The sequence below is a fragment of the Pogona vitticeps genome, chromosome 13, assembly GCF_051106095.1.
Source record: "Pogona vitticeps strain Pit_001003342236 chromosome 13, PviZW2.1, whole genome shotgun sequence".
NCBI lineage: Eukaryota > Metazoa > Chordata > Lepidosauria > Squamata > Agamidae > Pogona > Pogona vitticeps.
The window spans coordinates 8,396,238-8,406,538 of record NC_135795.1 but is presented as its reverse complement, the minus strand read 5'-3'; the positions used below and the strand labels follow the sequence as shown (position 1 = coordinate 8,406,538).

General features: G+C 43.3%; 2 long non-coding RNA genes across 2 annotated transcripts; both read left to right on the top strand.

Moving 5' to 3' along the window:
- Positions 1–54: 54 nt before the first annotated feature.
- Positions 55–9,179, top strand: LOC140702589 (uncharacterized). The gene is made up of 4 exons (XR_013539124.1): positions 55–176; positions 6,520–6,659; positions 6,775–6,907; positions 8,012–9,179. It is a non-coding gene; the product is annotated as an uncharacterized LOC140702589 (long non-coding RNA).
- On the top strand, positions 1,707–3,679 carry LOC144584703 (uncharacterized). The gene is made up of 2 exons (XR_013539125.1): positions 1,707–1,817; positions 3,453–3,679. It is a non-coding gene; the product is annotated as an uncharacterized LOC144584703 (long non-coding RNA).
- Positions 9,180–10,301: the final 1,122 nt, after the last annotated feature.

Here is a 10,301-nt window from a genome sequence, read left to right as displayed (position 1 = left end):
TGGCCCAAGGCCCCGCTCCCCATTGGCTCCCCGTCGAAGGGTCCCTTGCCTCCCGACCAGGACTGGCGCTCAGGGGGGGGGGTGTCACTCATTGCAGCTGTTGCGGCTGCTGCCATGGGTTCCCCCCCCCCGTGTGTGTTTTTGTGAGGGGGGGGCCTTGCACATACCACGCTAAGGTGAGGAAGATGGATAGATAGGGTGGCTAGAGTATAAATTTTATTTCCTGGTCCGTTTCCTAGATGTAGTCTATCCAGTATATTAAATACTCCTTTGCCTCTTTTTTGTGGGGGAAAGGAGGGGGCCTTCCCCCCCTTTTTAAAAAAAAGCAGGAATTCATTGTATTTTTACAGAAGTCTCGTCACTAAGATGGCTATAGCGGGCAATCATCTCCTAAAAGGAAATAGAAGGTCACTTTTGCTGAAATGGAATATATATATATATATATATATATATATATAGTCTAGCCACCCTATCGATCTATCTATCTATAATATTAATTATTACAGCAGTACACCAATAAAAATAATGACCTCGAGGTGGTGAGTGCTCCAATACTAGAGGCACTCAACAGAAAACTGGACACCCATCTGTCAGATCTGCTTTGATTGAGATTCCTGCCTTGAGCAGGGGGTTGGATTCGATGGCCTTAGAGGCCCCTTTCCAGTTTCATGATTCTAGGATTCTAAAAAGTGGAATGTAAAACGCAAAGAAGAATCTTGAATAGCCTGTAGATAGATTCCAATCCTATGTTGACCACATTTATAGGCTAGAATTCCTTCTCTTTCCCCTAGAAAGACTAAAGAAAAAGTCATTTGTGGTTCACTATACCCCCCTCTCTGTTTCAATTTCCCCTCACTATCACCACTACCATTATCACCTTATGTTGTAAATTTGATTCACTTTCTTCTGTGTTGTGATCATCCTGCAAACAGTATCTGAAGCCCTATCTTGTACAAAATGCAGCTTGGCTGGACTGGCAGCCCAAATGGCTATTTCTTTCTGAAGAGGTTATCAGTGTCATTTTAATGGGCTAATTTCTTCTCCCAAGACCCCGTAACTCAAATTTAATGAAACATGCCGTATAAAATTGAAACAACAATAATAACAACAGCAAACATTAAAACAAAACACACCATTAAAAAATTTGCGAACAGAAAAATAAATGGACTTGAAACTGAAGGGTTCCATCAATTAGAATACAGTTTATGACGCTGTGACTAAGTTCTAATGAAACAGATGTTGAACTGAGCCATTTGGTCTTTTCTGTTAAATGCCTCTCATCTTTTTATGTCAGCGAGGGTGAGTGGCGGATGGGGAGTGTAACGGCCTCCTTATACCTCACAAAGGGGCCATTACGTCACTCTCAATCACTCGTTTTCCACTGCCACCAACCATTCCCTCCAAATAAGTAGCTTCAGGCCAATGTATATATCACAGCTCCACCGCTTATGTCCCACACTCCGCCACCCCATTGGTAGATGACTCACAGCTTCAGCAGTGAGGGATGGATAATGTCACAGTTGTCTGTAACAGGGAGGTCTCCTTGGGAGTAGTTGCTATTCTCACAAGAGGGCCCAGGCTCTGCAGCTGGACTCATCACCAGAACGCCTGCAGCTGTGCGCCGGGTGGAGCTCCAACCAGCCAGCCAGCCAGCCAACAACCTTCCTAGGGGTTCTCCAAGCTTCCGGAAGGAACTTGTCCTAAAGCCTGTGGCTCGCTCCTGAATCCTTTGCTTCGAATCGCTTGGACCTGGTTTGACCAGTTGGACTGCCTGCTGGACCACAGCTTTGGATTGCCCTGCCTGGCCATTCCTTAAGGTGAGCTTCACAGTCTTCTTGCTCCTTTCCTGGGACCTGCATCTTCACTGCCTTGCCCCAGAGGTCAGGCGTCTTGCGTTATCACAAAGGAGGCACAAAGAATTGTCTCCTTCCCCTCTGGCTTCTTGTTGTTGTTTAGTCCTTAAGTCGTGTCCGACTCTTCGTGACCCCAAGGACCAGAGCACGCCAGGCCCTCCTGTCTTCCACTGCCTCCCGGAGTTGGGTCAAAGTCATGTTGGTCGCTTCTAGCTTCTACCAACTCCCTAAAATGTATGTAGCACTTTGAGCCAGTAGAGTATAGCAGACAGAGTCTTCAACTCAGAGATCTGGGTTCAAATCTCTGTCTGGCCACAGAAACTCCCCAGGGCTGTTCTGGAGTCAATTCAGATTGGTTGCTTCAGGGCCCCATGAGGTGACCCCTCAATTGGCTGAGGTCATTCAAGATCAGATCATTTCCAGAAAGGGATATGGTGGGCATGCTGCTGAAGCATCGACCTGGGCATGAGAAGAGTCACAGAAAAGAGAGATGGGGAATGCTCAGCTGCTTCAGTGACTCCATGTGTTCAATTGGTCTATATTACCTCCTAGGAGCATGTTTTAGCCCTGTGGGCAATGGCTGAAGGCTGGGGGGGGGGGGGCTTTGATCTGTAAATGTCCCGCTGGAGGGTTTGGAGACCTTCTAATTCTCCAAACAAGTCAATCAGACATCATTTAGAAGAAATAGTTTTAAAATAATTTAAAAGTAATCATTTTATTAGGGTGGAGACACACATACACAGTCGCAGTGGCGGCGGCAGCAGCAGAAACAAAAAAAATCTGACTTCATCAGAATCTTCCTTCAGACTGAAAGTTAAAAATGGTTTGGAAACTGAAAAGTTCGCTCAGATTTTAGCGACATTCTATTTGAACCTCATAAAGATAATAAGCTACTATTAGCTTTTCAAAATGAACAAAATGTGGTAGCACATGGGTGGCCAACCAGCAGTATCTTCAATGGCAGAAATTCTAACTATTTTAATGGTTAAATAAATGTCTAGAAAAATAAGCTATCTTTATCTGAAAATCATAGTTCTCTACCACCAAAGGGATCAGCTGCTGTTCCCCAGCAGTATTCTATGTAGGCCTGGAGACTGAAAATTGGTTCTCAAGCCATGTCTTCAAGATCATCCGCTCAGCAGGAGTAGAATTAAGAGAAGAAAAAAAGTAAGAAAGCAGGGAATGAATGGATGGATGGATTAAAATATAAGATACTCTACAATTCTTCAAATTCCATCCACATTCAGCTCCAGCTTTGGCCAGCTGAACTCTCCAGCTGATTTTCTGCAGAAGTGAAAAACAGTTCTGTTTTACTCATGAAGGGCAAAGAAACTCTATGCACTCCATGGTTTTTAAAAAACACACAATTATTCTGCCTGGAAATGTGTTTAAACTACAATGCTCATACTGATGGGGGGAGGCTGTAGTTCAACACACATGGGGGCACAAGTTTGGGAAAGAGTCCTATTAAATTTGGAAGTAAATTATTCCTATTTTGTGTCATTTGCATATCTTAAATTATTGATGTTTTTTTCACCAATTTTCTCTCCTCCTTCATCTGAATCTAATCTGCCTTTCCATATGATGTGTTCTGCACAGAGACTAATCTGAAACATATTTTATGAAAGAAGAAAGCACTAAAGCATGGCTGCAGTTGAACATTAAGATGGCCAAAATCATGAGTACAGGAGAACTACACAGTTTTAATGCTGACAATGAGGAAATGAAATAGAGATTTTGTGTACCTTGGATTAATTATCAATCCAAACGGAAACTGCAGCCAAGAAATCAGAGGAAGATTGAGACTCAGAAAGGCAGTAATGAAGGAACTAGAAAAGTTAAGAATGTGTCACAGGAGATGAAGACCAAGATAATCAACATTCTTGTATTTCCAGTCACCATACATATATGGTTGTGAAGGCTGGACAGTAATGAAAGATGACGGGGGGAATGATTCATTCAAAATATGCTTGTGGAGAACTTTGAGGATATGCTGGATGACCAGAAAGATGAACAAGTAAGTCCTAGAGCAAATCAAGCTGAAAGTTTCTCTACAGGCAAAAACGTCGAGTCTGAGGCTATCCTACTTTGGGCACATCATGAGAAGACAGGATCCTCTGGAAAAGACAATAATGCTGGGAAAATTGGAAGGCAGCAGGAAAAGAGGAAGACCAAATATGAGATGGACTGACAGAATTCAGTTTACAAGAGCTGATCAGGGCGGTTGAGGACAGGAGATTTTATAGATCACTGACTTATAGGGTCGCCATATGTCGGAGGCCACTCAACAACAACAACAACGATGTAAGGTAAATTAGGTGGAGAGACGATAACTGCCTCAAGATTATCCAGCAAGTTGCACAGCTGAGTGGGAATGTGAATTTGGACCCTCCATCTGGCAAAGAAGCCCAATGTAATGTAGTGGATAAAGGGACAGAAGAGGACTCTGGGGACCAGGGTTCAAATCCTTGCTCAGCCATGGAAACCCACTGGGGGAACAGAACTGGTAAAACCATTCTTTAAATACCTCACTTATCCTCAAAGTCCTATCAGTGGGGTTTCAATTTTAAGGCACACACCAACCAACCAATTTGGCAAGGAATTGTACTTCTAAAGGTAGAAGAGAGGCTCAAACACTTAACCTCTGGAGGTATGCTGGCAAGCAGAGACATTCCAGGAAACTTCTACTTAAGGTTTCAAGGTCAGAAATGTAACTAAGCAATTTTGTCTGGAGAACAGGAGCCACTTGGTTTATTGAATACAAAAAGAAAGGAATGATAAATCACTTGTTAGAGGAATAATCAATCAATCACTGTTTCAATAACTGTTTCTCAGGCACTAGCTCTCACAGACACTCTCTCTCACTGACTCTACACTATCTCCAATCTCTGATCTATCTGCCCACTCACACCTCACACACACCTTATATAGCACAGCTCCTCCTGCCTCTGCACCACCCACCGCCTTCTCATTGGCTGAGATTTTCCCTCCCAGCTGTGAAGGACAGGTAATGCTATGGCTGACCGTAACAGCCAGCAATAAGGATTAAATGCAGTCCAAAACTTCTTGCAAACAAATCTTCCTCCTCTGTAATCTTGGCACAAGGCAGCACATGCGCGTGGTGTGAGAGGACACTTGGAGCGAGGTGCTACAGGCCTACAGGTCACAGAAGAGGCAGTGAGGAGTTTAACACTATTCTAGACAGATCGGGTGCCGTCACTCACTGTGACCTTTCTGCCCCCAGTCCGTGTGCAAACAAAGGGTGTTGTTGCCAACCTACAGGCAAACAAACTTGATTGCTGTGAACAAACTGTGTTTCCGAAACAGAGAAAGAGGAGTGAAAAGCAACCAAAACAGGTATTAAAATCACAATACTTAGGAATGGGAATAAACACCCTACTGAACATCTTGGTTCATAAATTATGCAGTCAATTTCACGCAGTTGGGGAAATCCCAGGGGTCAACAAACGTGGAGACCAATGGATGAGCCTTACCTTGGGAAGACCACCTTCATGATCATAGTTAGCCCCACATCTGAAACACTCCCAACTTATATTTTGCTTACCCACGGCCAAAATTTAACTGGTTATTTATGCTGGTGTTAAGTGCAATTGAATAAACTGCAGCACTGAATTGTCACTGGTTAAAGAGTGATCACTTGTATTCCTTACTGTTTGCCAACTAACTATGTAAGTCACAACACATTTCTGCCAGTATCACTGTCATGCTGGATGAAGAATTCTGCGAGTTATGTAACTTTCCTGAGCTCTGAACCTATGTGTAATTTAAACCACAATCTTTGCTTGTTGCAGTTTTCCTGGACGTGGGAAAACCAATGTTTTCTTGCTTGTTGCCATTTTTTAAAGAGAATATTAAAATATCAAGAGAATGCCATTCTTAAACTTCTACATACAGTGGTGCCTCGCTTGACGGGGATAATCCATGCCGCTGAAATCGCTGTTAAGCGAAATCCTCGTCAAGCGAAATTAAAAAGCCCTTTAGAATGCCTTCAGACTGCCTGGTACTGTACTGCCTGGACTGTATTTTCCCTGCCTTCCCTGAACCTTTCTTGACCTAAGAAAAAAAAAGAAACAAAATATCCCCCTCTAGTGGTCGAAGGCGGAATAGCAGCTTCCCATTAGTTTCTATGGACGGAAAAGAGCAGATACGGATCAAATGGTTTTCAATGCGTTCCTATGGGAAATGCAGATTTGACCTGAGAACTTTTTGACTTGAGAACCGCCTTCCAATATGGATTAAGTTCTCAAGTCAAGACCCCACTGTAATTTACTTATGCATGTGTGCTGTGCTGCTATAAGTAAATAAATATTCAATAAATGCTGCACTGCTATTCGCCTCCAGGAAGAGACCTGAATATGGTGGGTCTCAAACTTACCGAGGCCTCTTTGTTGGCAGAGCAGGGGGTCCCAGTTTGATGGTGATGTCCTGGATGGTTTACTCTCCTGGCATGGCGGCTCCAAGTGGTGGCCGGGGAGGGTGCTGGGGCATGATGGGAGGCTGATGCAGATTGGGAAAGCTCTCTCTCTCTCTCTCTCTCTCTCTCTCTCTCTTTCTCAACCTTATCCAAAAGTAACTAGAAGGCTGATATGGTATCTTATATGGTCACCACTTGATTTATCCTTAATCCTTTTAAACCCCTTCCCAGGTTAGGACATCGGCTATCAGACTGCCTTCGAAACTTTCTTGGGGTCTGGTGAGGAAAAGATCAGAAAGTTTTGGAAAACCAACTTGTTCTATGTGACCAGTCATTTTTCCTGCATCACTAACCAGAAGAGACCACAAAGGGTAAGATCAAATGGGCCGGGGAGGGTGCTGGGGCATGATGGGAGGCTGATGCAGATTGGGAAAGGTCTCTCTCTCTGTCTCTCTCCCCCTCTCCCTCCCCCCCCTCTCCCCCAAGGCTGGGAAGCTTCCTCTGGCTCCTCTTTACAATCCCTTCAAGTCTGGTGAAGATTGGGATTCAAATGTGCAAATTATACACCAAAACCTAACTCCCCCGGTGAAGTCCAATCAAATGCCTGCACCTACATAAGGTAGGTACACTCTGGCTCAGTGAGTAACTATGGCTTGCATTGTGTCTGTCAAGGGGAACAAGTTACATCTGAGTTGAGCGAGGTCATCTTTTTCTCGCCAACAAAACCCTGGAGAGGAGAGGAATCTGTCAACCCTGAAAAGCTGCTTTGATGCTCAACCTGAGTCATTCTCGGAATTTTTTCCCCACAACCGTTGAAGATGGATTTTCTTTCCAAAACTCCTGCACTTTATATAAAATGCTCTTTATGCTGAGATAATAACAATCTTGTGTGCTTTCTAACACTGGGCATCAGTGGAAGGGGACTTTTAGGATCTGAAAGGATTGTCTGCTTTTTTAGCAATCTGCTGCTGAAGTTCTTTTTCCCACCTCTGGCTTGTCAATACCCTCTTCCTGTTTGTTTGTTTGTTTGTTTGTTTGCTTGCTTGCTTGCTTGCTTGCTTGCTTGCTTGCTTGCTTGCTTCGCTTCTGTTGTTCATTATTCTCTCTCTCTCTCTCTCTCTCTCTCCTTTCCTGACCTCTGAGAATGCAGAAAACATGCAAATGTCTCTGCCACGGGTGGTGAATCTATTTTTTCTTATTTTTCTCCTGACTGTAACTATAGATAGCAATTGTAAGTAAACATACTTTTTTCCTTTCACTTAAAATGTAGGTTTAGACCATATTTGTGAATGTCACTGGTGAGTAAAAAAGCCCGAACTTTGGTTCGGATGTTTGTGCAGGTTCATACACACAACACCACAGATGCTGCACATTCCCTTCCCCCACCTCCTCAGCTGGAACCTCCACTTCAGCTGTTTCACCAGTCTCGAGCAGGAGCACAGGCTTCCCTGCTCCACCTCCTTGGCTGATTGCCCATTCAGACAAGGAAGCAGGACAGGCAAACCCTGTGCTCCTGCCAAGGAGTGGTTGAACAGCTTTGACTGCTGAATGGGTCAGTGGCCAGGGAGGTGGGGAAAGGGAATGTGCCACACTTGTGGTGCCACATGTACAAATCGGCACAGACATCCCAACCGAGGACGATTGATCGGACCCAGCAAAGAAACTCTCATATGATTTGGGGAGAAAGGGATGCTATGAGACTCTTGCTTTCTGTTCTTCTAAGGTGTGGTCTTCATTGACGCCTTCAAAGGCTGGCCTTTTTACCAGGGCTGTCCCTTCGTACACTCTGAATCGATGCTATCCCCAAAAGACAATACGAGGAATGAGAAGAACAACGTCGCTACGAACTGCAAACCACCCGAGTTGAAAGATGACAAATATTTATTCAACCAGTTCTACATTTCTACAAAGCCACAGGAAACATCATGCCCAAAAGAGACGGCTCTTTAAGAGCCGTCTGTAGGGAAGCGAATGTGACCCTAAAATGCATGATCAAAAGAGGTGTAAGGTATCTCCAAGAGCATTTTATGAGTGAGAGAATTCAACCTGAAATGAAGTGAACCATGAGCGCATTTGTAGTCTGAATAATCTCTTCTACACCCAGAAGACATTCCAAAAGAGGTCCATATTTGTGTTGGCTCCCTTCCTGATATTCCTCAGGGGCCCCCCTGTTGTACCTGATGAGTTGTCAATAAATGTAAGGGAGAACCCAAGTAAAATACACCTCCCTCTGGAGATGGTGATTCCTCCTGAAAAACATTCAGACTGGACCAAGTGGAGAGATAAAATTAACTGTCTGATATGGAAGTTAAACGAGGGCTGTTATAAGTCATGAGGAAACAACACAGAGTTCTAACAAATACATTTTTAATCAGAGATTTATAGAGTCTGGACATGAACATTTTCACCTACTAAACTCAAACAGCATTGGTATTGTGAAAGAAGAGCAGAGGTAGGAGAACCTTTTTTAAAAAAAGCTATAGCTACAGAAATCCCTGGTCTTGGGGATTCTGAGAATTGTGTAATCGAAAAACTAACTTCTCTCAACTGTGAGGAGGAGCAGAAAGGAATACTGGTCTGTTACTACTTCAAACTACTACGTCTGTTACAACTTTGACCCAACATGACTAAACAACAAAACTATTTCAAAACAGAATCAACTGTCAATTTACATATCTGTATTTATTTTAGTCGTTGTACAATGCCTTGTGATTTTTATTGGGACAAAGGTGGGATATAAACTAAGAAACTAACCAACAAGTAAATAAATATTTTTGGGGAAAGTGGGGGAAGGACAGCAATGAAAACAAGTAATGATATTAATAGCAACAACAATAAAAGAAATACTTAATTATTGGTGAACAGGAATAATAAAAACATTTGAATGTTAATAATGAATAGTAATAATAACAGCGGTAAGAAGAATATGAAGAATATTGTCATTGTATTCTCGAAGACTTTCACGGTTGGTATCCGATGGTTGTAGGTTTTTTGGGCTGTCTGGCCATGTTCTTGAAGATTTTCTTCCTAACATTTTGCCTGTCTCTGTGGCCAACATCTTCAGAGGACAGGAGTCGGAACTGACTGTGCTCTGCAGATGCTGGCCACAGAGACTAGCGAAACATTAGGAAGAAAAACCTCAAGAACACGGCCAGACAGCCCGAAAAACCTACAACAACCAATATTGTCATTGTTTTCACATTGTTTTTACATTTGTGGTGCTGGCTGAATAGCTCAATGGTTTAGGTATCTGGCTGCGAGTTCAATTCCCCACTTGGATTCCCCACTATACATCCCAGAAGAGCCAACCTGTGTGCCCTTGGGCAAGCTTCATAGACCCAGGGTGTCCCCCAGGAATAATTAATCACTTCTGATTAATCTCTACTTAAAGTACCCTGAAGAGGCTCACCATAATTCAGAATTGACTTGAGGATGCATTATTATTTATTGACATTTGTGAAAAATCACAACAAAGGTTAGTTTAAAACCATGGGCTAAATCTAGTTCCTAATAATAATAACAACCATGTGCCATCAGTGACTATCCAGTTTTCCAGAAAAATTAACAGAGTCAGTCTTTCATCTCCCCAGTGTGAGTTCTATGATGTGATGTCCGTTGCAGGAACAAATGTGACTCCATTCAACTTTGAGTGACTTCCAGGGGGGGTGGATGAAGTGTGGGATTCGTGTGCATCTCTATGTGCTCGCCTACCAAGCAGCCCTCAACACACTCATCCACATGGTGCCTGAAGAGGGCTGTTGTTTCAACTGGAAACCATCTCTAGTCACAGAGCTGAGCAGTGGGGAAGGCATAACTCCCAATAGAATAGAAACAACACCAAATGTTGGGACCTGCTGGAGGCAACTTCTATAGAGCAGGAAATGTGCACAGTTTCCTGTTCCTGGACAGGTGATATGCACATTTTCTTTATGGATCATGAAGATTGCTTCAAATGGTTGATGTACATCAGGCATCTCTTTGGCATTCTCCACATTCTCCATGCAATATGGTGG